The sequence below is a fragment of the Bombina bombina genome, chromosome 1 (genome assembly GCF_027579735.1).
Source record: "Bombina bombina isolate aBomBom1 chromosome 1, aBomBom1.pri, whole genome shotgun sequence".
In the NCBI taxonomy this organism is placed as follows: Eukaryota; Metazoa; Chordata; class Amphibia; order Anura; family Bombinatoridae; genus Bombina; species Bombina bombina.
The window spans coordinates 1,333,005,663-1,333,032,997 of NC_069499.1; the positions used below are offsets into that span (position 1 = coordinate 1,333,005,663).

At 42.1% G+C, this 27,335-nt stretch overlaps 1 protein-coding gene across 1 annotated transcript in view; it reads left to right on the forward strand.

Annotated features, from left to right (window-relative positions):
• Positions 1–27,335, forward strand: part of RFWD3 (ring finger and WD repeat domain 3) — a 245,495-nt gene that overhangs the window by 50,238 nt on the left and 167,922 nt on the right. The window lies entirely within an intron of this gene.

Here is a 27,335-nt window from a genome sequence, read left to right on the forward strand (position 1 = left end):
ATCATAGCCATTTCAGTTGCCTTTGTTGTATTTTAATGACCTATTTTATAATTGGTGGAATAAATGGTCTTATTTTACTTTAAGCTCTTCTGTCAGGAGGACTTCCTTTTTTACTTACATATATATATATATATATATATATATATATATATATATATATATATATATATATATATATATATATATATATATACACATACTATATATATATATATATATATATATATATATATATATATATATATATATTATATATATTTATATATATATTATAGTGGTCAGTATGTGGTTCCTATAAAGGTATGCAATGGTCAGATTGTGACCACTGTATAGTCCTGCAGCAAATACTCAGTATGTAAAGTGCTGCAATAGTAAAGCAGTCCATCAAGAATGAAACCTGAAAGTGTTATATATATATATATATATATATATATATATATAAATATATATATATATATATATATATATATATATATGAGATATATATATGAGATATATATGTGAGATATATATATATTATATAGTTTATATATATATATATATATATATATATATAATTTTAAGCAAGATATATATGTACAGTATGTATGTGTGTCTTTGTATCGGATCTTTAGAAACAGATTTTAAATCCATTTGTTAGGCCAGTGTGTGTGTGGAAGAGAATTGAACTTTTGTGATTCAGATAGAGAATGCAATTCGTTACAATTACCTCCTATTATCAAATTGTGCTTTGTTCTTTCAGAATCCTTTGCTAAAGAGTAAACCTAGGTTGGCTCAGGTGGACAAGGTTTAAAGGGACAGCCTAGTCCAAATTGAACTTTCATGGTTCAGATAGGGCATGTAGTTTTTTAACAACTTTCCAATTTACTTTTATCATCAAATTGGCTTTGTGCTCTTGATATTCTTTGTTGAAAGCTAAACCCAAGTATTCTGATAAACTGATTTCTAAACCCTTAAAGGCTGCCTTTTATCTGAATGCATCTGATGGTTTTTCACAGCTAGGGTGCATTAGTTCATGTGTGCCATATAGATAAGATTGTGTTCACGCCCGTGGAGTTACTTATGAGAGGGCACTGATTGACTAAAATGCAAGTCTTTAAATAGAACTAAGATAAGGGGGCAGTCTGCAGAAGCTTAGATATAGGTAATCACAGAGCTAAAAAGTATATTATTATAACCCTGTTGGTTTTGCAAAACTGGGTAATGGGTAATAAGGGGATTATCTTTATTTTTAAACAATAACAATTCTGGAGTAGACTGTCCCTTTAAGTGTTTAGGAAAAAGAGAGGGCAGAGGGGTTGCATATTCATTTATAAATAGGGTGTCTACATTTCTCAAATTTACCATATTTTAAACTAAAAAGGCAAATAAAAAAAATAAAAGACTGTATAAATAAAAATTAAAAATTAAAAAAAAAATGACCTTTAAATAAAAAAACATATTTAGCAAATAGAATCATTAGCCAAGAAATAAATTACATTTTAAAGGACATACAACAGAATTATATTTCTCTCATGAATCATATACAGCATGTATGTCCTTCCAATTTACTTCTATTAGCAAATTTTCTTTATTCTCCTGGTAACCTTTGTTGAAGGAGCAGTAATGCACTACTGGGAGATAGCTGATCATATCAGATGAGCTAATGACAAAAGTCATATATGTGCAGCGAGCAATCACCAGCTAGCAGTGTTTCACCTGAATGAATCAAAGCATTAAGATGAAACTAAGGTTATTATGCAAAAAGGTACCTCCAAATCTAGGTATGTTTAGTGAAAAATATAATGATCCTCAATTAAAAAACTGAGAGAAATGTAGGTAACCTAAATATTCCACTATGTAGGGCTATGTTATTGTTTATATATATATATAGATGTTCATTGTCATTAATTCTAAGTTAATTTTTTATAACTAGAAAAAAATGTTTGATATATTCAAAAAGAGATCTGCTACCCCTAAGGAAGGAAGTAGAGCACCAGCACCACCACTTCCAGTGCCAGCGTTTGAAAAAAAAAGCCGTTCAAGTTTCAAGGAAGCTTAGTTAGCCGAAATGGTTGAAACTGATTCACACACATCAGTAAAGAAGATTCGCATTCGACTTGGGGAGATATTTACATATAAACCTGATGTTGGCGTGATCTGTACAGTATGCGCTGAAGGGAAAGTTGCTACTGCTTTCTCTACCGGTAAGACCTGGGATGACGGATGGAAACTTGATTACATGAAGCGTCATCTAGCAACCAAGATACATTTGTCTGCTGTGCAAGCTCTTAGGGAAAAGAATTCTGCTAGCAAATCTCTGTTTGGATTGCGTGGCATGTTAACTGAAACTGCCAAAGAGAAAGCGGATAGATTGGCCTTGGCTGAACGCCAACGTGCAAATGCTGATGAAATAAAAATTCTTATAAGAGATGTACTTCTGGCTGTGAAACTGAACAGTTCGATGCTATCAGTACAAGAAATTCATGACCATATGGCTCGTTATGTCAAGATTCCAGATAGCTGGAGAAGCAAGAATTATGCTTTTGAATTCCTCAACTCAATCAGCTCTATCATAAGAGAAGAAATAATGGCGGAAGTTCGTAATGCAAAATTTCATACACTGATTGTTGATGAAAGCACTGATATCTCAGTGAGCAAGATGCTAATTATTTACTTTAAATACAGAGTGGCATCAACTACAACCTACAAAACAGTGTTTGGTGGAATAGTAAAACTGATAGCTGGCAATGCAGAAACGGTTACCTCTGCAATTATCAATTTCTACAGCACCTATGAGTTAGATTTAAAGAAAATAGTTATGTTTACCTCTGATGGTGCTTCTGTAATGTTGGGCAAGAATAATGGTGTTGCAACACGGCTTAAGAAATATGTTCCACACTTGATTGAACAACATTGTGTTGCCCATCGTGAAGATTTAGGCATAGGCGATGCCTGGAAACAAGTACCTTTAATAAAAGAAATTGAAACTTTATTGAGAACTGTCTATGGCTGGTTCTGTCGATCTTCAACAAGAAAAGGAAAATTACATGAAATTGCCTCAGTTGCCCAGTGTGATGTGGTATCATTTAAGCCAATCAATGAAGTACGATGGCTGTCAAAGCATTTTGCTCTTGCGGCACTAATGCGCAATTATGATCCACTTCTTAAGTATTTTGAACATGAAAAAGAGGAGAATGATCCAATTGCAAAATACTGCTTCAAGAAGATGTCTGACCACAACTACCACATTTCTCTGGCTGTGTTAAATGATGTTCTTGGTGATCTTGCAGACTTGTGCAAGTCCTTACAGAAAAGTAGTCTGACTACCATAGAAGCAATACAGCTTGCAATGGCCAAGATTCAGAAGATAAACAATCAGTACCTTAGTGAAGCTGTGTATTGGAGTAGCACAGTGAGGAATCTAATTTCCCTATATAAAAAAGAAACACCATTCAACCAGCAACCTGTTTTACAGTTTATTTCCCTTGTTTGTGAGCACATGAGAAAAAGATTCCCTGAAAATGAATTAAAGGAATGGGAATGTTTTGAATTTGGTGTGATGTCCCCTGATGCCAAACCACTGAGTTTCAACTTTGGAGTAGAAAAAGTTGAAAGGCTTGTTGAAAAATACAAGCATGTGTTAAAATTTGAAGATAGAGAAGAAGCGGCTGATATTATTGATTCTGTTGTTAACCAATACAATGATTATAAATATTTAGTCATAGAGAAAATAAAATCTGGAACATTTAAAACATTTCAAGACCTGGTCAATTTCACTCTTCAAAATCATGCTGATCACTGTATGGTATCTCAGCTTGTGGATATCTGTGCAACATTTCAGGCATCCAGTGCAGATTGCGAAAGGGGATTCAGCCTTATGAATAATATTAAAACCAAATCGAGGAACAGACTAGAAGAGAAACATCTTGATATGCTGATGTTTACAAAGTCTTATCTTCTTCAGTGTGACTCTGTTAATCTTGATAAAGTGTACATGCACTGGAGAAGTTGCAAAGACAGAAGAGAGAAGAATACAGCACAGAAGAGGAGTTGGGGTGAAGAAGATGAGGATGACATCAACACAGAGTCTGGAGAACCTATGGGGCACTTAGGCTTTGTTCCCTGTGACTCCAGAGAAACTGTACCACACTCGAGCCCTGTTCCTTATGAGTCTACACCGCACTCAAGCACGTTTCTATTAGACTAATAGTACAAATCCAGTAAAAAAAATCTTTAAAATGTTAAACTAATGTTTTTTCATATGTATGAGTAAAAAATATGTTGCTATTAAGTATATTAGGTATTTGCTATAGTATTGATAGAGCCAGTTATCATTCAGAGGTTATGCATCAGAAAAAATAGAACATACTACATTAAAATAATTTCACAAAAAATAATTCAAGAAGACATTCTGTGTTTTATTTTGGTATGGTTGTGGTGGCTGATAATATACTAATAACATGAATCGGATAACTGGTTAAAATTTACTCTAAGGTTAAATATTAGCTATTCTTCTCTACTCGCTCAGTGGTGCACACAGTACCGAGTACACAGTATCAAGTCCGCACACAGAAAAAAATAATTGCACACGAAGAAAAAAAATTAGAGGGAACATTGGTCCCTGCATTCAAATCCTGCCAATTTCCCTGCTTTTGTGTTATTTGTACTGCAAGTCTCTCTTTGGTATGTGTATATGTATATTGAGCACATAATTTTAGGTTGTTAAAATTAAGTCCTGAATTTATTGTAATGTTATTCCCAATGTCTTATGTCTGTTTTGTTAATTGCCATGTGATGTTCAATCCTTATCAATACTTGCTATTATTCTTAAATTTATAAGTTGTCTTATACCATAGCTTCCTCCTCAGCCACATTTTACTGTCTGTTTACTTAACTTCTCACCCTGACCAGGCCAGGATCTAACATTCCAATTGGCCTTTCAAATTGTATTTTAAGTAGCAATCAACTAAATCTAGTGGACTCAGCTGACTGCCCTGCCTGTATATATTTCACACTAGTTTGGGAGGTGCATTGCACATGGGGTGCATTGCCTGGGCAGTGTGCATTGTAACAATAGCATATGTTCACATTTCTAAAGTGAACATTTTAGAAATGAGGCACTAAGATAAGAATTATACAAGGATTGGGCAAGGGGCAAGACCAGAAGGTAAGTACTCTTGTAATATTGTGTTTCATGTATCTCATTGTATCCTTTTGTAAGTGCTGCTGTAATATTGTGTCTTATGTGTTTAATTGGTTCCCTCTTTTGTAATAATGCTCAATATCTTCATATTCCTTTTTGCTACCTCTTGTCTCTATAACAAACTACATTATTCAATTACCTCTCCCTCTCCAACTGCAATGTTCATTAGCCCATCTCTCTTAAACTTAGCTTACTTTTGTACTCATGAACTTTACCTATTCCTAAATTCTCTCTCTCCCTTGCACTTCAGCCCAAAAACAGTCTCATTACTGCAAATCTGCATCTCATCTCTTGTCACTCTCCCTCTTGCTCATACTAGCTGCTGGCCCCCACAATTTCCTAGCCTTGCACATCCATGTGTGCCTTTCAATAGACTTCATAAACAAAACTCTGGTAAGCTTAATCTCATTCCTCCATCTAAAATCACCTCCCTCTTCACTTGTGCACTCTGGAACTCTTGCTCTGTTTGCAACAATCTCACTTCTATCCATGATCTCTTTATCTCCCACTCTCTTAACCTTCTGGCTCTTACAGAAACCTGGCTCTCTGCTTCAGACACAGCATCCACTGCTGCACTGTCACATGGGGTCTCCATTTCAGCCACACTCCTAGGTCTGGCAATAGACAAGGAGGTGGTGTTTCCCTCACATTTATCTTCATTTGAAGCACACCTGATTTGTTTATTCTCTCCCCTCTCTATACGTGTTGCAGTCATATACTGCCCTCCCTGGCTCCCCAACTCAATTTTTAGATCACTTTGCTGCTTGGCTTCCTTATTTCTCTTGCAAGGTGTATCCAGTCCACGGATTCATCCTTTACTTGTGGGATATTCTCATTCCCTACAGGAAGTGGCAAAGAGAGCACACAGCAGAGCTGTCCATATAGCTCCCCCTCTAGCTCCACCCCCCAGTCATTCTCTTTGCCGGCTCTAAGCACTAGGGTCTCTCTACAGGAGGGTAAAGTGAATGTGGTGTTAGAATTGTAGTTTTATATCTTCAATCAAACGTTTGTTATTTTTAAATGTTACCGGTTTGTACTATTTACTCTCTAGCAGAAAAGTGATGAAGATTTCTGCTGAGAGGAAAATGATTTTAGCATGTTGTAACTAAAATCCACTGCTGTTCCCACACAGGACTGAGGAGTACCAGAAAACTTCAGTTGGGGGGAACAGTTTGCAGGCTTGACTGCAATGAGGTATGTTCAGTCATTTGTTTCTAGACAAGACTGAGATAATGCTAGAAGACTGACAAGATCCCCATGTGGGGAGGGTAAGCTATGTTCTGAGACTTAGTAAAGAATTGAATGCTTACAGGGCTAATTAGGCTGGTTGACAGTAATTCAGGGCAATCGATTATTTGTTTAAGAAATACTCGTTAGACACTTTTTTAAGCACTTTGGAGTGTTTTTCTGGGGTTATTATCCACCTGGCAAAAATTTAGTCACTTGGAAGTGATTTTTGTAGGCCTCACAACTCCGGAGTGGAGTGGGAGGGGCCTAATTTCGCGCCTCAGATGCGCAGTTAGAATTGAAAGACAGTTCATGCAGCTTTTTGTGCTTCTTAAGGGCACAGTAGCGTTTTTTATATTGCTTGTAAATTTATTTAGAAAAGTATTTCCAAGCTTGCTAGTCTCATTGCTAGTCTGTTTAAACATGTCTGACACAGATGAATCTCTTTGTTCACTATGTTTAAAGGCCAATGTGGAGCCCAATAGAAATTTGTGTACTAATTGCATTGATGTTACTTTAAATAAAAGTCAATCTTTACTTGTAAAGAAATTATCACCAGACAACGAGGGGGAAGTTATGCCGACTAACTCTCCTCACGTGTCAGTACCTTCGCCTCCCGCTCAGGAGGTGCGTGATTTTGTGGCGCCAAGTACATCAGGGAGGCCCTTACAAATCACTTTGCAAGACATGGCTACTGTTATGACAGAAGTATTATCTAAATTGCCAAAATTAAGAGGCAAGCGCGATAGCTCTGGCGCGGATGATGTGAGAGCCATGTCAGATACTGCGTCACAGTTTGCAGAACATGAAGACGGAGAGCTTCATTCTGTGGGTGACGGATCTGATCCAGGGAGACTGGATTCAGAGATTTCTAATTTTAAATTTAAGCTTGAGAACCTCCGCATATTGCTAGGGGAGGTATTAGCGGCTCTGAATGATTGTAACACGGTTGCAATTCCAGAAAAATTATGTAGGTTGGATAGATACTATGCGGTACCGGTGTGTACTGACGTATTTCCTATACCTTAAAAGGCTTACAGAGATTATTAGCAAGGAGTGGGATAGACCTGGTGTGCCTTTTTCCCCTCCTCCCATATTTAGGAAAATGTTTCCTATAGACGCCACCACACGAGACTTATGGCAGACGGGCCCTAAGGTGGAGGGAGCAGTTTCTACTTTAGCTAAGCGTACCACTATCCCGGTGGAGGATAGTTGTGCCTTTTCAGATCCAATGGATAAAAAAATTAGAGGGTTACCTTAAGAAAATGTTTGTTCAACAAGGTTTTATCTTACAGCCCCTTGCATGCATTGCGCCTGTCACTGCTGCAGCGGCATTCTGGTTTGAGTCTCTGGAAGAGGCCATTCGCACAGCTCCATTGGATGAAATTATGAACAAGCTTAAAGCACTTAAGCTAGCTAACGCATTTGTTTCTGATGCCGTCGTACATTTAACCAAACTTACGGCTAAGAACTCCGGATTCGCCATCCAAGCGCGCAGAGCGCTATGGCTTAAATCCTGGTCAGCTGACGTGACTTCTAAATCTAAATTGCTTAATATTCCTTTCAAAGGGCAGACCTTATTCGGGCCCGGCTTGAAAGAAATTATAGCTGACATTACGGGAGGTAAGGGCCATGCTCTACCTCAGGACAGGGCCAAATCAAAGGCCAAACAGTCTAATTTTCGTGCCTTTCGTAACTTCAAGGCAGGAGCAGCATCAACTTCCTCCGCTCCAAAACAGGAAGGAGCTGTTGCTCATTACAGACAGGGCTGGAAAGCTAACCAGTCCTGGAACAAGGGCAAGCAGGCCAAGAAACCTGCTGCTGCCCCCAAGACAGCATGAAGAGAGGGCCCCCTATCCGGAAACGGATCTAGTGGGGGGCAGACTTTCTCTCTTCGCCCAGGCTTGGGCAAGAGATGTCCAGGATCCCTGGGCGTTGGAGATCATATCTCAGGGATATCTCCTGGACTTCAAAACTTCTCCTCCACAAGGGAGGTTTCATCTTTCAAGGTTATCAGCAAACCAAATAAAGAAAGAGGCGTTTCTACGCTGTGTACAAGACCTCTTAGTAATGGGGGTGATCCACCCAGTTCCGCGGACGGAACACGGGCAAGGATTCTATTCAAATCTATTTGTGGTTCCCAAGAAAGAGGGAACCTTCAGACCAATCTTGGACTTAAAAATCCTAAACAAATTCCTAAGAGTTCCATCATTCAAAATGGAAACTATTCGAACCATTCTTCCCATGATCCAAGAGGGTCAGTACATGACCACAGTGGACTTAAAGGATGCCTACCTTCACATACCGATTCACAAGGATCATTATCGGTACCTAAGATTTGCCTTCCTAGACAGGCATTACCAGTTTGTAGCTCTTCCCTTCGGATTAGCTACGGCTCCAAGAATCTTTACAAAGGTTCTGGGCTCACTTCTGGCGGTACTAAGACCGCGAGGCATAGCGGTGACTCCGTACCTAGACGACATTCTGATACAAGCGTCAAGTTTTCAAACTGCCAAATCTCATACAGAGATAGTTCTGGCATTTCTGAGGTCGCATGGGTGGAAGGTGAACGTGGGAAAGAGTTCTCTTTTACCACTTACAAGGGTTCCCTTCCTAGGGACTCTTATAGATTCTGTAGAGATGAAAATTTACCTGACGGAGGCCAGGTTATCAAAACTTCTAAATGCTTGCCGTGTCCTTCATTCCATTCCACACCCGTCAGTAGCTCAGTGCATGGAAGTAGTCGGCTTAATGGTAGCGGCAATGGACATAGTACCATTTGCGCGCCTGCATCTCAGACCGCTGCAATTGTGCATGCTAAGTCAGTGGAATGGGGATTACTCAGATTTGTCCCCCCTGTTAAATCTGGATCAAGAGACCAGAGATTCTCTTCTATGGTGGCTTTCTCGGCCCCATCTGTCCAAGGGGATGACCTTTCGCAGGCCAGATTGGACGATTGTAACGACAGACGCCAGCCTTCTAGGTTGGGGCGCAGTCTGGAAATCCCTGAAGGCTCAGGGGTTATGGACTCAGGAGGAGAAACTCCTCCCAATAAATATTCTGGAGTTAAGAGCAATATTCAATGCTCTTCTAGTTTGGCCTCAGTTAGCAACTCTGAGGTTCATCAGATTTCAGTCGGACAACATCACGACTGTGGCTTACATCAACCATCAAGGGGGAACCAGAAGTTCCCTAGCGATGTTGGAAGTCTCAAAGATAATTCGCTGGGCAGAGTCTCACTCTTGCCATCTGTCAGCGATTTACATCCCAGGCGTGGAGAACTGGGAGGCGGATTTTCTAAGTTGCCAGACTTTTCATCCGGGGGAGTGGGAACTTCATCCGGAGGTCTTCGCTCAACTGATTCATCGTTGGGGCAAACCAGATCTGGATCTCATGGCGTCTCGCCAGAACGCCAAGCTTCCTTGTTACGGATCAAGGTCCAGGGACCCGGGAGCGGTGCTGATAGATGCTCTGACAGCCCCTTGGGTCTTCAACATGGCTTATGTGTTTCCACCATTTCCGATGCTTCCTCGATTGATTGCCAAGATCAAACAGGAGAGAGCTTCGGTGATTCTGATAGCGCCTGCGTGGCCACGCAGGACCTGGTATGCAGACCTAGTGGACATGTCGTCCTGTCCACCATGGTCTCTGCCTCTGAGACAGGACCTTCTAATTCAGGGACCTTTCAAACATCCAAATCTAATTTCTCTGAGGCTGACTGCATGGAGATTGAACGCTTGATTCTATCAAAGCGTGGCTTCTCGGAGTCGGTTATTGATACCTTAATACAGGCTAGGAAACCTGTTACCAGAAGAATTTACCATAAGATATGGCGTAAATATTTATATTGGTGCGAATCCAAGAGTTACTCATGGAGTAAGGTTAGGATTCCTAGGATATTGTCTTTTCTACAAGAGGGTTTAGAAAAGGGCTTATCTGCTAGTTTGTTAAAGGGACAGATTTCTGCTCTGTCTATTCTTCTACACAAACGTCTGGCAGAAGTTCCAGACGTTCAGGCTTTTTGTCAGGCTTTAGCTAGGATTAAGCCTGTGTTTAAGACTGTTGCTCCGCCGTGGAGCTTAAACTTAGTTCTTAACGTTCTTCAAGGCGTTCCATTTGAACCCCTTCATTCCATTGATATCAAGCTGTTATCCTGGAAAGTTCTGTTTTTGATGGCTATTTCCTCGGCTCGAAGAGTCTCTGAGTTATCTGCCTTACATTGTGATTCTCCTTATCTGATTTTTCATTCAGACAAGGTAGTTCTGCGTACTAAACCTGGGTTCTTACCTAAGGTAGTTACTAACCGGAATATCAATCAAGAGATTGTTGTTCCATCATTGTGTCCTAACCCTTCTTCAAAGAAGGAACGACTTTTGCATAATCTGGACGTAGACCGTACCCTGAAGTTCTATTTGCAGGCAACTAAAGATTTTCGTCAAACTTCTTCCCTGTTTGTCGTTTACTCTGGACAGAGGAGAGGTCAAAAGGCTTCGGCTACCTCTCTCTCTTTTTGGCTTCGTAGCATAATACGTTTAGCCTATGAGACTGCTGGACAGCAGCCTCCTGAAAGGATTACAGCTCATTCTACTAGAGCTGTGGCTTCCACCTGGGCCTTTAAAAATGAGGCCTCTGTTGAACAGATTTGCAAGGCTGCAACTTGGTCTTCACTTCACACTTTTTCAAAATTTTACAAATTTGACACTTTTGCTTCTTCGGAGGCTGTTTTGGGGAGAAAGGTGCTTCAGGCAGTGGTTCCTTCCGTTTAAAGTTCCTGCCTTGTCCCTCCCTTCATCCGTGTACTTTAGCTTTGGTATTGGTATTCCATAAGTAATGGATGACCCGTGGACTGACTACACTTAACAAGAGAAAACATAATTTATGCTTACCTGATAAATTTATTTCTCTTGTAGTGTAGTCAGTCCACGGCCCGCCCTGTCTTTAAGGCAGATCTAAATTTCTCCAACATAGGTGTGTCCGGTCCACGGCGTCATCCTTACTTGTGGGATATTCTCTTCCCCAACAGGAAATGGCAAAGAGCCCAGCAAAGCTGGTCACATGATCCCTCCTAGGCTCCGCCTACCCCAGTCATTCTCTTTGCCGTTGTACAGGCAACATCTCCACGGAGATGGCTTAGAGTTTTTTAGTGTTTAACTGTAGTTTTTATTATTCAATCAAGAGTTTGTTATTTTAAAATAGTGCTGGTATGTACTATTTACTCAGAAACAGAAAAGAGATGAAGATTTCTGTTTGTATGAGGAAAATGATTTTAGCACCGTAACTAAAATCCATGGCTGTTCCACACAGGACTGTTGAGAGCAATTAACTTCAGTTGGGGGAACAGTGTGCAGTCTCTTACTGCTTGAGGTATGACACATTCTAACAAGACGATGTAATGCTGGAAGCTGTCATTTTCCCTATGGGATCCGGTAAGCCATGTTTATTAAGATAGTAAATAAGGGCTTCACAAGGGCTTATTAAGACTGTAGACTTTTTCTGGGCTAAATCGATTCATTATTAACACATATTTAGCCTTGAGGAATCATTTAATCTGGGTATTTTGATAAGATTATATCGGCAGGCACTGTTTTAGACACCTTATTCTTTAGGGACTTTCCCTAATCATTGTCAGAGCCTCATTTTCGCGCCGGTATGGCGCACTTGTTTTTGAGAACAATGGCATGCAGCTGCATGTGTGTGGAGCTCTGATACAGGGCATTGCTGTAGTACCTTACTTGGACGACATTCTGATTCGAGCGTCGTCCCTTCCTCAAGTAAAGGCTCACACGGACATTGTCCTGGCCTTTCTCAGATCTCACGGATGGAAGGTGAACGTGGAAAAGAGTTCTCTATCTCCGTCAACGAGGGTTCCCTTCTTGGGAACTATAATAGAATCCTTAGAAATGAGGATTTTTCTGACAGAAGCCAGAAAAACAAAACTTCTAGACTCTTGTCGGATACTTCATTCCGTTCCTCTTCCTTCCATAGCGCAGTGCATGGAAGTGATAGGTTTGATGGTAGCGGCAATGGACATAGTTCCTTTTGTGCGCATTCATCTAAGACCATTACAACTGTTCATGCTCAGTCAGTGGAATGGGGACTATTCAGACTTGTCTCCGAAGATACAAGTAAATCAGAGGACCAGAGACTCATTCCGTTGGTGGCTGTCCCTGGACAACCTGTCACAAGGGATGACCTTCCGCAGACCAGAGTGGGTCATTGTCACGACCGACGCCAGTCTGATGGGCTGGGGCGCGGTCTGGGGATCCCTGAAAGCTCAGGGTCTTTGGTCTCGGGTAGAATCTCTTCTACCGATAAATATTCTGGAACTGAGAGCGATATTCAATGCTCTCAAAGCTTGGCCTCAGCTAGCGAGGGCCAAGTTCATACATCAACCATCAGGGGGGAACAAGGAGTTCCCTAGCGATGGAAGAAGTGACCAAAATCATTCTATGGGCGGAGTCTCACTCCTGCCACCTGTCTGCTATCCACATCCCAGGAGTGGAAAATTGGGAAGCGGATTTTCTGAGTCGTCAGACATTGCATCCGGGGGAGTGGGAACTCCATCCGGAAATCTTTGCCCAAGTCACTCAACCGTGGGGCATTCCAGACATGGATCTGATGGCCTCTCGTCAGAACTTCAGAGTTCCTTACTACGGGTACAGATCCAGGGATCCCAAGGCGGCTCTAGTGGATGCACTAGTAGCACCTTGGACCTTCAAACTAGCTTATGTGTTCCCGCCGTTTCCTCTCATCCCCAGGCTGGTAGCCAGGATCAATCAGGAGAGGGCGTCGGTGATTTTGATAGCTCCTGCGTGGCCACGCAGGACTTGGTATGCAGATCTGGTGAATATGTCATCGGCTCCACCATGGAAGCTACCTTTGAGACGAGACCTTCTTGTTCTAGGTCCGTTCGACCCACTCCAGCTGACTGCTTGGAGATTGAACGCTTGATCTTATCAAAGCGAGGGTTCTCAGATTCTGTTATTAATACTCTTGTTCAGGCCTGAAAGCCTGTAACCAGAAAAATTACCACATAATTTGGTATATCTGTTGGTGTGAATCTGCAGGATTCCCTTGGGACAAGGTTAAGATTCCTAAGAGTCTATCCTTCCTTCGAGAAGGATTGGAAAAAGGATTCTCTGCAAGTTCCTTGATGGGACAGATTTCTGCCTTGTCTGTGTTACTTCACAAAAAGCTGGCAGCTGTGCCAGATGTTCTAGCCTTTGTTCAGGCTCTGGTTAGAATCAAGCCTGTTTACAAAATTTTGACTCCTCCTTGGAGTCTCAACCTAGTTCTTTCAGTTCTTCAGGGGGTTCCGTTTGAACCCTTACATTCCGTTGATATTAAGTTATTATCTTGGAAAGTTTTGTTTTTGGTTGCAATTTCTTCTGCTAGAAGAGTTTCAGAATTATCTGCTCTGCAGTGTTCTTCTCCTTATCTGGTGTTCCATGCAGATAAGGTGGTTTTGCGTACTAAACCTGGTTTTCTTCCAAAAGTTGTTTCTAACAAAAACATTAACCAGGAGATAGTTGTGCCTTCTTTGTGTCCTAATCCAGTTTCAAAGAAGGAACGTTTGTTGCACAACTTGGATGTAGTTCGTGCTCTCAAATTTTACTTAGCAGCTACTAAGGATTTCAGACAAACTTTGTCTTTGTTTGTTGTTTATTCTGGTAAACGGAGAGGTCAAAAAGCAACTTCTACCTCTCTCTCCTTCTGGATTAAAAGCATTATCCGATTGGCTTATGAGACTGCCGGACGGCAGCCTCCTGAAAGAATCACAGCTCACTCCACTAGGGCTGTGGCTTCCACATGGGCCTTCAAGAACGAGGCTTCTGTTGATCAGATATGTAAGGCAGCGACTTGGTCTTCACTGCACACTTTTTCTAAATTTTACAAATTTGATACTTTTGCTTCTTCTGAGGCTATTTTTGGGAGAAAGGTTTTGCAAGCCGTGGTGCCTTCCATTTAGGTGACCTGATTTGCTCCCTCCCTTCATCCGTGTCCTAAAGCTTTGGTATTGGTTCCCACAAGTAAGGATGACGCCGTGGACCGGACACACCTATGTTGGAGAAAACAGAATTTATGTTTACCTGATAAATTACTTTCTCCAACGGTGTGTCCGGTCCACGGCCCGCCCTGGTTTTTTTAATCAGGTCTGATAATTTATTTTCTTTAACTACAGTCACCACGGTAACATATGGTTTCTCCTATGCAAATATTCCTCCTTAACGTCGGTCGAATGACTGGGGTAGGCGGAGCCTAGGAGGGATCATGTGACCAGCTTTGCTGGGCTCTTTGCCATTTCCTGTTGGGGAAGAGAATATCCCACAAGTAAGGATGACGCCGTGGACCGGACACACCGTTGGAGAAAGTAATTTATCAGGTAAACATAAATTCTGTTTTTAATTAAACTCCAGTCACCACTGCACCCTATGGTTTCTCCTTTCTCGTCTGGTTTTGGTCGAATGACTGACTGAATATGACATGTGAGGGGAGGAGCTATATAGCAGCTCTGCTTGGGTGATCCTCTTGCAACTTCCTGTTAGGGAAGAGATATATTCCATAAGTAATGGATGACCCGTGGACTGACTACACTACAAGAGAAATACATTTATCAGGTAAGCATAAATTATGTTTTTTTTTCCAAATTATTTTAAAATATTTTTTTTTTTTTAGTTTTTTTGCATAAATAGACTATTTTATGAATGAATCTGAATTGAAAACCAGCAAGCCAAAAAAATAAAATAAAATAAATACACTTTTATTGAAAGCAACACACTAAAATTGGACAAAAATATCTTAAAACAATAATATGCTACACAATAATTTTACCAAGAACAAAGAAACGATAATGCCATTTTCAGCCAAAATGTTTCTGCGAACAAATTTCGGTTCATCCCTACTTAAAACAACATTAAATATCAATTTACTGTATTATTCTGTATTTAGTTCTGTGTAACAGAATCAGATTTAACAGTATTTTTTTTACCAATTATCCAAATAATGTATAGTTCTAGAAAACTATTATTATATGAGAAACAGTAAGTCAAGAAATGAACTCAAACAGCAGCTCTAGGCTAGCATCAAATTTGAAATATGCTACACAATAATTTTACCGAAAATAACAGGAAAAAAACCCAAAAACCGAAATATCCAAAAATGCCATTTTCGGCCGAAACATTTCTGCGGCCGAAATTTCGGTGCATCCCTACCTAGTACCTCTAGTGCGTCTGCCCCTATTACATTGCAACAACTAGCGACAGTCATGGATAATTCCCTTGCGGTCTTTCTATCCAAACTGCCAGTTTTTCCTGCAAAGCGTGATAGCTCTGTTTTAAGAACAGATTATGAGCAGTCTGAAGCTTTGGTAGCCTTATCTGATGTGCCCTCACAACGCTCTGAAGTGGAGGTGAGGGATTTGATGTCTGAGGGAGAAATTTCCGATTCAGGAAAGGTTTCTCATCAGGCAGAGTCAGATTCATTAGCATTAAAATTGGAACACCTCCGCGTATTGCTCAGGGAGGTATTAGCTACTCTGGATGATTGTGACCCTATGGTGGTCCCAGAGAAGTTGTGTAAAATGGACAAGTACCTAGAGGTCCCTGTATACACTGATGCGTTTCCGATCCCTAAGAGGGTTGCGGATATTGTTACTAGGGAGTGGGATAGACCAGGTGTCCCTTTTGTCCCCACCCCCCCCCTATTTTTAAGAAAATGTTCCCCATAACTGACCCTAGACGGGACTCGTGGCAGACGGTCCCTAAGGTAGAGGGGGCTGTTTCTACACTTGCTAAACGCACAACCATACCAATTGAAGACAGTTGTGCTTTTAAAGATCCTATGGATAAAAAGTTAGAAGGTTTACTTAAGAAAATTTGTTTTTCTTAACAAGGTTTTCTTCTCCAACCTATTGCCTGCATTATTCCTGTAACTACTGCAGCGGCTTTCTGGTTTGAGGCGCTGGAGTAGTCGCTCCAAACGGAGACCGCATATGACGAAATTATGGATAGAATTAAGGCTATAAAGCTGGCTAATTCTTTTATCACAGATGCCGCTTTGCAATTAGCTAAGTTAGCGGCAAAAAATTCAGGTTTTGCCATTATGGCGCGCAGAGCGCTTTGGCTCAAGTCATGGTCGGCTGATGTGTCATCAAAATCCAAATTGTTAAATATCCCTTTCAAGGGAAAGACCCTTTTCGGGCCAGAATTGAAAGAGATTATTTCAGAAATCACCGGGGGCAAGGGCCATGCTCTCCCCCAGGACAAGCCTTTTAAGGCTAAAAACAATGCTAATTTTTGTTCCTTTCGTAATTTCAGGAGCGGTCCCGCTTCAGCCTCTACAGCTGCAAAGCAAGAGGGTAACGCTTCACAGCCCAAGGCAACCTGGAAGCCTTACCAGGGCTGGAACAAGGGTAAACAGGCCAAAAAGCCTGCAGCTGCTACCAAGACAGCATGAAGGGGTAGCCCCCGATCCGGGACCGGATCTAGTGGGGGGCAGACTTTGTCTCTTCGCTCAGGCCTGGGCAAGAGATGTTCACGATCCCTGGGCTTTAGAGATTGTTACCCAGTTATCTTCTAGAATTCAAGGACTCCCCTCCAAGGGGAAGGTTCCGCATTTCTCGTCTGTCTACAGACCAGACAAAGAAAGAGGCGTTCTTACGCTGTGTAGAAGATCTACATACGATGGGAGTGATATACCCAGTTCCAATTGCAGAACAAGGACTGGGTTTTTACTCAAACCTGTTTGTGGTTCCCAAAAAAGAAGGAACTTTCAGGCCAATCCTGGATCTAAAAATTCTAAACAGATTCCTCAGAGTTCCATCATTCAAGATGGAGACCATTCGGACAATCTTACCTATGATCCAGGAAGGTCAATATATGACTACCGTGGATCTAAAGGATGCGTACCTGCATATCCCAATCCACAAAGATCATCATCAGTTCCTCAGGTTCGCTTTTCTAGACAAGCATTACCAGTTCGTGGCTCTTCCATTCGGTTTAGCCACTGCTCCCAGAATTTTCACAAAGGTGCTAGGGTCCCTTCTGGCGGTTCTAAGACCGCAGGGCATAGCAGTGGCGCCTTATTTGGACGACATCTTAATTCAGGCACCGTCTTTTCACAGAGCCAAGGCTCACACGGAGATTGTATTGGCCTTTCTAAGGTCTCACGGGTGGAAGGTGAACATCAAAAAGAGTTCTCTGTCCCCACTCACAAGGGTTCCCTTCCTAGGAACACTAATAGATTCGGTAGAAATGAAAATATTTCTGACGGAGGTCAGAAAGTTGAAACTTTTAACTACTTGCCGAGTTCTTCATTCCATTCCTCGGCCATCTGTAGCTCAGTGCATGGAGGCAATTGGAATAATGGTAGCGGCAATGGACATTGTCCCTTTCGCTCGAATACATCTCAGACCATTGCAACTATGCATGCTCAATCAGTGGAATGGGGATTATGCATATTTGTCTCCTCAAATACAGTTGGACCAGGAAACCAGAGTTTCTCTTCTCTGGTGGTTGTCTCAGGATCACCTGTCTCAGGGAATATGTTTCCGCAGACCGGAGTGGATCATTGTAACGACCGACGCCAGTCTGTTAGGCTGGGGTGCAGTCTGGGACTCCCTGAAAGCTCAAGGCTTATGGTCTCGGGAAGAATCTCTTCTCCCGATAAACATTCTGGAACTGAGGGCAATATTCAACGCGCTTCAGGCATGGCCTCAACTAGCTGTGGCCAAATTCATCAGATTTCAGTCGGACAACATCACGACTGTAGCTTACATCAATCATCAGGGGGGAACAAAGAGTTCCCTAGCGATGAAGGAAGTAACCAAAATAATCAGGTGGGCGGAGGACCACTCCTGCCATCTCTCAGCAATTCACATCCCAGGAGTAGACAACTGGGAGGCGTATTTTCTAAGTCGTCAGACTTTTCACCCGGGGGAGTGGGAACTCCACCCGGAGGTATTTGCCCAGCTGACTCAGCTATGGGGCATTCCAGAGTTGGACCTGATGGCGTCCCGTCAGAACACCAAGGCGGCATTGATAGATGCTCTAGCAGCGCCTTGGTCCTTCAATCTGGCTTATGTTTTCCCACCGTTTCCTCTTCTCCCTCGTCTGGTCGCCAGAATCAAGCAGGAGAAGGCGTCTGTGATTTTGATAGCGCCTGTGTGGCCACTCAGGACTTGGTATGCAGACCTAGTGGACATGTCATCTGTCCCACCATGGACACTGCCAATGAGGCAGGACCTTCTAATACAGGGTCCGTTCAAGCATCCAAATCTAGTTTCTCTACGTCTGACTGCTTGGAGATTCAACGCTTAATTCTATCAAAGCGTGGTTTCTCTGAGTCAGTTATAGATACTCTGATTCAGGCTAGAAAGCCTGTCACCAGGAAAATCTACCATAAGATATGGCGGAAATATCTTTGTTGGTGTGAATCCAAGGGTTACTCATGGAGTAAGATTAGGATTCCCAGGATATTGTCTTTTCTCCAAGACTGATTGGAGAAAGGATTGCCGGCTAGTTCCTTAAAGGGACAGATATCTGCTCTGTCTATCCTTTTACACAAGCGTCTGGCAGAGTTACCAGACGTTCAAGCGTTTGCACAGGCTTTAGTCAGAATCAAGCCTGTCTATAAACCTGTGGCTCCGCCATGGAGTCTAAATCTAGTTCTTTCAGTTCTTCAAGGGGTTTCGTTTGAACCTTTACATTCCATAGATATTAAGTTGTTATCTTGGAAAGTTTTGTTTTTGGTAGCTATCTCTTCTGCTCGAAGAGTCTCAGAATTATCTGCCTTACAGTGTGATTCACCTTACCTGGTGTTCCATGCAGATAAGGTAGTTTTGCGTACTAAACCTGGTTTTCTTCCTAAAGTGGTTTCTAACAAGAATATTAACCAGGAAATTGTTGTTCCTTCTCTGTGCCCCAATCCTTCGAAGAAGGAACGTCTGTTGCACAATCTTGATGTAGTTCGTGCTTTAAAGTTCTATTTGCAAGCAACTAAGGATTTCAGACAAACGTCTTCCTTGTTTGTTATCTATTCTGGGAAGAGGAGAGGTCAGAAAGCGACTGCTACCACTCTTTCCTTTTGGCTGAAAAGCATCATCCCTTTGGCCTATGAGACTGCTGGCCAGCAGCCTCCTGAAAGAATTACTGCTCATTCTACCAGAGCAGTTGCTTCCACATGGGCTTTCAAGAATGAGGCTTCTGTTGAACAGATTTGTAAGGCAGTGACTTGGTCTTCACTGCATACCTTTGCCAAATTTTACAAATTCGATACTTTTGCTTCTTCGGAGGCTATTTTTGGGTGAAAGGTTTTGCAAACAGTGGTGCCTTCCGTTTAGGGTACCTGTCTTGTTCCCTCCCTTCATCCGTGTCCTAAAGCTTTGGTATTGGTATCCCACAAGTAAAGGATGAATCTGTGGACTGGATACACCTTGCAAGAGAAAACAGAATTTATGCTTACCTTATAAATTACTTTCTCTTGCGGTGTATCCAGTCCACGGCCCGCCCTGGCAATTAAGTCAGGTAAAAATGTTTTGTTTAAACTAGTCACCACTGCACCCTATGGTTTCTCCTTTTCTTCCTAACCTTTGGTCGAATGACTGGGGGGTGGAGCTAGAGGGGGAGCTATATGGACAGCTCTGCTGTGTGCTCTCTTTGCCACTTCCTGTAGGGAATGAGAATATCCCACAAGTAAAGGATGAATCCGTGGACTGGATACACCGCAAGAGAAAGTAATTTATCAGGTAAGCATAAATTCTGTTTTCCTTTCCTCAGACACCCCTGCCCTCATTCTTGGCGACTTCAACATCCCTCTTGACAATCCCACTGCCTCCTCTGCAAAACAACTTCAACTCGCTCCCTCTTTCGGCTTGTCACAATGGACTGACTCTCCCACTCACAAAGATGCTCATTCCCTTGATCTGATTTTCACCTATTGATGCACTATATCTCAAATTTCACAAACTTCCCTTTTCCTCTTTCTGACCATCATCTCTTAACTTGCAACATCACTTCCCTCCCTACAACTCACCCTCCCCCTACCCCTCACACCAAACTTCACAGGAACACTAAGTCATTTGATCTGCAACAGCTCACTAGCTCTCTCAAACCTCTCCTCTCATCCATCACCTCATTTTCCTGCCCTGACCAATCTATCTGCCATTATAACTCCACCCTTACATCGGTCATTGACAATCTGGCCCCTCCAACCATAGCTCAGAAACCACACTCTCATCCTCAGCCCTGGTATACTCCTCTGACATGGTACCTACGGAGATGTTCCCGTACTGCTGAGCGACACTGGAGGAAATCTCAGAGTTCAGCTGACTTCACTACAAGTTCATCCTGAACTCCTACTATTCTGCCCTTAATCTTTATATGCAACAATACTTCTCTAATCGTATCTCTACTCTTTCCTCTAACCCAAAACGTGTTTTCCACGTCCAATACTTTTCTCTTCCCACCTCCTAATATAACTTCTCTCTCAGCTCAAGATTTTGCCAGCAACTTCAATAACAAAATTGACTCCATCAGAAATGAAATCAGCTCTCAACATACTACCAATCTCCCACCCCCTCAAAAGCTCACAATCATCCAAAACCCAAATATCCAAAAATATTGCTCTTTCTCTTGTAAGATGTATCAAGTCCACGGATTCATCCATACTTGTGGGATATTCTCCTTCCTAACAGGAAGTGGCAAAGAGAGCACCCACAGCAGAGCTGTCAATATAGCTCCTCCCTTAGATCCACCCCCCAGTCATTCTCTTTGCCTGCTTAATTGCTAGGAAGGGTAAAGTGAGTGTGGTGACAAAAAATGTTAGTTTTTATTTTCTCAAGCAAAAGTTTGTTATTTTAAATGGTACCGGTGTGTACTATTTACTCTCTGGCAGAAAAGGGATGAAGATTTCTGCAAGGAGGATGATGATCTTAGCACTTGTAACTAAGATCCACTGCTGTTCTCACAAGGGCTGAAGAGTACAGGAAAACTTCAGTTGGGGGAACGGTTTGCATGCTAAGCTGCATTGAGGTATGTTCAGTCTATTTCTCTTGTTAAGTGTAGTCAGTCCACGGGTCACCCATTACTTATGGAATATATCTCTTCCTAACAGGAAGCTGCAAGAGGATCACCCAGCAGAGCTTGCTACATAGCTCCTCCCCTCACATGTCATATTCAGTCATTCTCTTGCAGCCTATCTAGGTAGGTCGCTGTGAGAGGTCTGTGGTGTTTTTTAACTTAGTTTATTTCTACAATCAAAAGTTTATTTTAAATGGCACCGGAGTGTGCTGTTTATTCTCAGGCAGCATTAGAAGAAGAATTTGCCTGCGTTTTCTATGATCTTAGCAGACGTAACTAAGATCCACTGGCTGTTCTCATCTGAGGAGTGAGGTAACTTCAGAGAAGGGGAATAGCATGCAGGGCCCCCCTGCAAATGAGGTATGTGCAGTAATTATTTTTCTGAGGAATGGAATTGACTGAGAAAATACTGCTGATACCAATGTAAAGTAAGTTCAGCCTTAAATGCAGTGATAGCGACTGGTATTAGGCTGATGAGTGTGTGTACACTGAATGTATTTTTCTAAGGAATGGAATTGACTCTGAAAATACTGTTAATACTGAAATAATGTATGAGCCTTAACTGCAGTAAAAGCACCTGGTAGCAGGCTTATTAATAACAATTCATAACTTTTCAAATGTATGTTTAAAACGTTTACTGGCATGTTAATCGTTTTTTGTGAGGTACTTGGTGATAAAACTTATTGGGGCATGATTTTTACCACATGGCCATCTTTGTTTTCTGCATAGAAACAGTTTTCTGAGCTTCCCCACTGTTGTAATATGAGTGGGAGGGGCCTATTTTATCGCTTTTTTGCGCAGTAAAAATTCAGTCACAATCTGTCTACTTCATCCTCCATGATCCAGATCGTCTCTAGAGATCTCAGGGGTCTTCAAAATTCATTTTGAGGGAGGTAATCAGTCACAGAGACCTGTGACAGTCACCACTGCACCCTATGGTTTCTCCTTTTCTTCCTAACCTTTGGTCGAATGACTGGGGGGTGGAGCTAGAGGGGGAGCTATATGGACAGCTCTGCTGTGTGCTCTCTTTGCCACTTCCTGTAGGGAATGAGAATATCCCACAAGTAAAGGATGAATCCGTGGACTGGATACACCGCAAGAGAAAGTAATTTATCAGGTAAGCATAAATTCTGTTTTCCTTTCCTCAGACACCCCTGCCCTCATTCTTGGCGACTTCAACATCCCTCTTGACAATCCCACTGCCTCCTCTGCAAAACAACTTCAACTCGCTCCCTCTTTCGGCTTGTCACAATGGACTGACTCTCCCACTCACAAAGATGCTCATTCCCTTGATCTGATTTTCACCTATTGATGCACTATATCTCAAATTTCACAAACTTCCCTTTTCCTCTTTCTGACCATCATCTCTTAACTTGCAACATCACTTCCCTCCCTACAACTCACCCTCCCCCTACCCCTCACACCAAACTTCACAGGAACACTAAGTCATTTGATCTGCAACAGCTCACTAGCTCTCTCAAACCTCTCCTCTCATCCATCACCTCATTTTCCTGCCCTGACCAATCTATCTGCCATTATAACTCCACCCTTACATCGGTCATTGACAATCTGGCCCCTCCAACCATAGCTCAGAAACCACACTCTCATCCTCAGCCCTGGTATACTCCTCTGACATGGTACCTACGGAGATGTTCCCGTACTGCTGAGCGACACTGGAGGAAATCTCAGAGTTCAGCTGACTTCACTACAAGTTCATCCTGAACTCCTACTATTCTGCCCTTAATCTTTATATGCAACAATACTTCTCTAATCGTATCTCTACTCTTTCCTCTAACCCAAAACGTGTTTTCCACGTCCAATACTTTTCTCTTCCCACCTCCTAATATAACTTCTCTCTCAGCTCAAGATTTTGCCAGCAACTTCAATAACAAAATTGACTCCATCAGAAATGAAATCAGCTCTCAACATACTACCAATCTCCCACCCCCTCAAAAGCTCACAATCATCCAAAACCCAAATATCCAAAAATATTGCTCTTTCTCTTGTAAGATGTATCAAGTCCACGGATTCATCCATACTTGTGGGATATTCTCCTTCCTAACAGGAAGTGGCAAAGAGAGCACCCACAGCAGAGCTGTCAATATAGCTCCTCCCTTAGATCCACCCCCCAGTCATTCTCTTTGCCTGCTTAATTGCTAGGAAGGGTAAAGTGAGTGTGGTGACAAAAAATGTTAGTTTTTATTTTCTCAAGCAAAAGTTTGTTATTTTAAATGGTACCGGTGTGTACTATTTACTCTCTGGCAGAAAAGGGATGAAGATTTCTGCAAGGAGGATGATGATCTTAGCACTTGTAACTAAGATCCACTGCTGTTCTCACAAGGGCTGAAGAGTACAGGAAAACTTCAGTTGGGGGAACGGTTTGCATGCTAAGCTGCATTGAGGTATGTTCAGTCTATTTCTCTTGTTAAGTGTAGTCAGTCCACGGGTCACCCATTACTTATGGAATATATCTCTTCCTAACAGGAAGCTGCAAGAGGATCACCCAGCAGAGCTTGCTACATAGCTCCTCCCCTCACATGTCATATTCAGTCATTCTCTTGCAGCCTATCTAGGTAGGTCGCTGTGAGAGGTCTGTGGTGTTTTTTAACTTAGTTTATTTCTACAATCAAAAGTTTATTTTAAATGGCACCGGAGTGTGCTGTTTATTCTCAGGCAGCATTAGAAGAAGAATTTGCCTGCGTTTTCTATGATCTTAGCAGACGTAACTAAGATCCACTGGCTGTTCTCATCTGAGGAGTGAGGTAACTTCAGAGAAGGGGAATAGCATGCAGGGCCCCCCTGCAAATGAGGTATGTGCAGTAATTATTTTTCTGAGGAATGGAATTGACTGAGAAAATACTGCTGATACCAATGTAAAGTAAGTTCAGCCTTAAATGCAGTGATAGCGACTGGTATTAGGCTGATGAGTGTGTGTACACTGAATGTATTTTTCTAAGGAATGGAATTGACTCTGAAAATACTGTTAATACTGAAATAATGTATGAGCCTTAACTGCAGTAAAAGCACCTGGTAGCAGGCTTATTAATAACAATTCATAACTTTTCAAATGTATGTTTAAAACGTTTACTGGCATGTTAATCGTTTTTTGTGAGGTACTTGGTGATAAAACTTATTGGGGCATGATTTTTACCACATGGCCATCTTTGTTTTCTGCATAGAAACAGTTTTCTGAGCTTCCCCACTGTTGTAATATGAGTGGGAGGGGCCTATTTTATCGCTTTTTTGCGCAGTAAAAATTCAGTCACAATCTGTCTACTTCATCCTCCATGATCCAGATCGTCTCTAGAGATCTCAGGGGTCTTCAAAATTCATTTTGAGGGAGGTAATCAGTCACAGAGACCTGTGACAGTGTGTTTTGACTGTGAGAAAAACGTTAATTATTAAATTGTTAATCCGTTTTTGGGTATTAAGGGGTTAATCATCCATTTGCTGGTGGGTGCAATCCTTTGCTAACTTAATACATTTACTGTGAAAAATTGGTTGCTATAACTATTTTGGTTCATTGTTATTTCAACTGTGACAGCTTTTTGTGCTTCTTAAAGGCACAGTAGTGTTTTTTATATTGCTTGTAAATTTATTTAGAAAAGTATTCCAAGCTTGCTAGTCTCATTGCTAGTCTGTTTAAACATGTCTGACACAGATGAATCTCTTTGTTCACTATGTTTAAAGGCCAATCTGGAGCCCAATAGAAATTTATGTACTAATTGCATTGATGCTACTTTAAATAAAAGTCAATCTTTACATGTAAAGAAATTATCACCAGACAACGAGGGGGAAGTTATGCCGACTAACTCTCCTCACGTGTCAGTACCTTCGCCTCCCGCTCAGGAGGTGCGTGATTTTGTGGCGCCAAGTACATCAGGGAGGCCCTTACAAATCACTTTGCAAGACATGGCTACTGTTATGACAGAAGTATTATCTAAATTGCCAGAATTAAGAGGCAAGCGCGATAGCTCTGGGTTAAGGACAGAGCGCGCGGATGAGGTGAGAGCCATGTCAGATACTGCGTCAGTTTGCAGAACGTGAAGACGGAGAGCTTCATTCTGTGGGTGACGGATCTGATCCAGGGAGACTGGATTCAGAGATTTCTAATTTTAAATTTAAGCTTGAGAACATCCGCATATTGCTAGGGGAGGTATTAGCGGCTCTGAATGATTGTAACACGGTTGCAATTCCAGAAAAATTATGTAGGTTGGATAGATACTATGCGGTACCGGTGTGTACTGATGTGTTTCCTATACCTAAAAGGCTTACAGAGATTATTAGCAAGGAGTGGGATAGACCTGGTGTGCCCTTTTCCCCTCCTCCCATATTAAGGAAAATGTTTCCTATAGACGCCACCACACGAGACTTATGGCAGACGGTCCCTAAGGTGGAGGGAGCAGTTTCTACTTTAGCTAAGCGTACCACTATCCCGGTGGAGGATAGTTGTGCCTTTTCAGATCCAATGGATAAGAAATTAGAGGGTTACCTTAAGAAAATGTTTGTTCAACAAGGTTTTATCTTACAGCCCCTTGCATGCATTGCGCCTGTCACTGCTGCGTCGGCATTCTGGTTTGAGTCTCTGGAAGAGGCCATTCGCACAGCTCCATTGGATGAAATTATGAACAAGCTTAAAGCACTTAAGCTAGCTAACGCATTTGTTTCTGATGCCGTCGTACATTTAACCAAACTTACGGCTAAGAACTCCGGATTCGCCATCCAAGCGCGCAGAGCGCTATGGCTTAAATCCTGGTCAGCTGACGTGACTTCTAAATCTAAATTGCTTAATATTCCTTTCAAAGGGCAGACCTTATTCGGGCCCGGCTTGAAAGAAATTATAGCTGACATTACGGGAGGTAAGGGCCATGCTCTACCTCAGGACAGGACCAAATCAAAGGCCAAACAGTCTAATTTTCGTGCCTTTCGTAAATTCAAGGCTGGAGCAGCATCAACTTCCTCCGCTCCAAAACAGGAAGGAGCTGTTGCTCGTTACAGGCAGGGCTGGAAAGTTAACCAGTCCTGGAACAAGGGCAAGCAGGCCAAGAAACCTGCTGCTGCCCCCAAGACAGCATGAAGAGAGGGCCCCCTATCCGGAAACGGATCTAGTGGGGGGCAGACTTTCTCTCTTCGCCCAGGCTTGGGCAAGAGATGTCCAGGATCCCTGGGCGTTGGAGATCATATCTCAGGGATATCTCCTGGACTTCAAAACTTCTCCTCAACGAGGGAGATTTCATCTTTCAAGGTTATCAGCAAACCAAATAAAGAAAGAGGCGTTTCTACGCTGTGTACAAGACCTTTTACTAATGGGGGTGATCCACCCAGTTCCGCGGACGGAACACGGGCAGGGATTCTATTCAAATCTATTTGTGGTTCCCAAGAAAGAGGGAACCTTCAGACCAATCTTGGACTTAAAAATCCAAAACAAATTTCTAAGAGTTCCATCATTCAAAATGGAAACTATTCGAACCATCCTTCCCATGATCCAAAAGGGTCAGTACATGACCACAGTGGATTTAAAGGATGCCTACCTTCACATACCGATTCACAAGGATCATTATCGGTACCTAAGATTTGCTTTCCTAGACAGGCACTACCAGTTTGTAGCTCTATCCTTCGGATTAGCTACGGCTCCAAGAATCTTTACAAAAGTTCTGGGCTCACTTCTGGCGGTACTAAGACCGCGAGGCATAGCGGTGACTCCGTACCTAGACGACATTCTGATACAAGCGTCAAGTTTTCAAACTGCCAAGTCTCATACAGAGATAGTTCTGGCATTTCTGAGGTCGCATGGGTGGAAGGTGAACGTGGAAAAGAGTTCTCTATTACCACTTACAAGAGTTCCC